This window comes from Manis pentadactyla, chromosome 17 (assembly GCF_030020395.1).
Source record: "Manis pentadactyla isolate mManPen7 chromosome 17, mManPen7.hap1, whole genome shotgun sequence".
Lineage (NCBI taxonomy): Eukaryota > Metazoa > Chordata > Mammalia > Pholidota > Manidae > Manis > Manis pentadactyla.
This window is the reverse complement of record NC_080035.1, coordinates 38,736,090-38,738,180: the sequence shown is the minus strand read 5'-3', so window position 1 is coordinate 38,738,180 and position 2,091 is coordinate 38,736,090. Positions and strand designations below refer to the sequence as shown.

At 38.6% G+C, this 2,091-nt stretch overlaps 1 long non-coding RNA gene across 1 annotated transcript in view; it reads right to left on the bottom strand.

Annotated features, from left to right (window-relative positions):
- Positions 1 to 1,954: 1,954 nt before the first annotated feature.
- The window catches only part of LOC118916706 (uncharacterized), a 184,223-nt gene continuing 184,086 nt past the window's right edge, over positions 1,955 to 2,091 (bottom strand). Inside the window, exon 4 of the long non-coding RNA XR_008994602.1 lies at positions 1,955 to 2,019. This is a non-coding gene — a long non-coding RNA (uncharacterized LOC118916706). The remainder of the gene's footprint in view (positions 2,020 to 2,091) is intronic.

The following is a 2,091-nucleotide window of genomic DNA, read 5'->3' as shown; positions in this document are numbered from 1 at the left end:
ATTTCTTACTGGCAATTCTGTGAGTGTGGAACTCCTGATTCATTTTATAGGCAGATTCAGTAGGCACCAGTGATCAGGTAAGTTAAAAGAATAAGTGTACTGCATATTTAGTTAAGAAAAGCCATTATTTAAAATACTGCGAGCATTTTCCATCCCATTAAGAAACATCTTTTAAACAGTTTTCAGAAGGCTGCTGCTGATAACATTGCTCTCAAAACAAGCTGAGGATCAGGGTCAAGGAGCGAGGCAGAAGGCAGTTAAAATAAAAAGAGCACCAAAAAAGTCAAATCTTATCAAATGAAATGGTACAGCAAGTCCCTGTGAACTGCCTCATGGCAGCAAACCTGTAGAGACTTAAACACATCCTGAAAGGTAACATCTAGAATATTTTTTTCCTTCCATTAAATTTTTTATTTCATGGATTAAAAACAAAGCACATAAAGGATGTACCTCTGATCTCTGAAAACTCTTTTAAAGCAAATCTATGCACCAGATACATAAAACACAGTCTATAAAGCAAGACACACCCTTCATTGACGCTGACAACTGAAAATGACTTTCAGAGCGGGGACCCCCAGGAGGAGTTCTTCCAGTCATGAGCCCTGATGAGTCCCTAGGTGACATTACCTGGAGCCCTAATTGCCAGGATGGCAACTTCAGATTTCTCAACATAGCATTAAATCCTTCTCCAGTCCTAAGGAGGCAAATGAAAACCTCATGTATTTGAAATACTAACATGAAAACAGGCTGTGAATAATGGACTTCAAATTATTGTTACAGAGACGGAGGGCACCATGCGCAGGCACATGCACATGACCAGCTAAATGCTAATCAATAGGTCTATAGAAACATAAAGCTTAATTCCAGAACTATGAATGTGGAGCGACAGAATAAAAGGAATAATGCATATTCACTGCTCATGCTGCATTTTCTAGTAAAAATGCATTGCACTCTGCTAGCTTGTCAATCTTTAATAGAAACTCATCAATTATTTGTGGGCAGGAGATTGAAATGGCTAATAGCTCAAATATATTCCTCCATTTCATTGCATCAGTAGCTCTAAATTAATGCCTTTATTTTTTCCTTAAATTAAGTTTTAAAAAAATAAAATGGGATTTTGGGCTTCATTTTAGCATACATTTACCAGACAGGTAAACGAGGAAACATTTGTATTGTGTCCTGACAATTGAAAAAAAGAAAAGTCTTTCTTTTTTTACAAGATGATGAATGTCCAAAAAAGAAGAAATAAAAACTACATTTGCGCTTTTCGACATTCAAATCTTTATAGCAATCCACCTTAACTAAAATTTCATGAAACAAACCCAGCATAGACCATGATCAAAACTTACTTTGCTCCTTTCAGATGACTGACATGATCTGATAACCTGTACAACACAAAGTATATATCAAAATATCATGTAGTTGGAATGCAGAGCGTTCCCCATAAAACAAAGTCTACTTGATTCTACCTAATTAAAAATGAAGCTTCTCTGACATTAATAGGCAATAAAGCATATTTATAGGCAGACACAGAACATTTCAGTCAAAAAAAGTTAGGCTAGAACTTGAGAGAAGGCAGGTTTTGCCAATCACATGCCAAGAATCTCCCCTCTCTGACCCCGGTCTCTCAGTTAGCAGATACTGGCATTCTTTGCACATCAGAAATACGCCAGCAGCGACCATTCATGAGGGAAATAGGAAAGCAAGTCACATTTGAGCAGACGACAAATGCTCCCAAACCTGACCCACTACATGCAACAGTGAGTGAGCCGCGCACCCAGCACCCAGCCCCGTGAGAAAGAACAGGCGCTGCAGGCACTCTAATCTACTCCCTGTCCTGCTGCAGGATGCTCCATTCCCTGCACACAGCAGGTTTAAAAAATAAATAAAAGGAGATTTGCATTATCATTATAAGCTAGTACCCGCACAACAGCACAGAACAGATGACACACTTACTGTAATGTCCCATGAAGCCAAGTTCCCATCTAGAGAGAGGCACTGTTTGCATTATTCCACTCCCTGAAAAAGGGTTAACCATTATGAAGAAACATTATGCCAGACATTAGCAGACAGCCTACTTAGAGATTACAT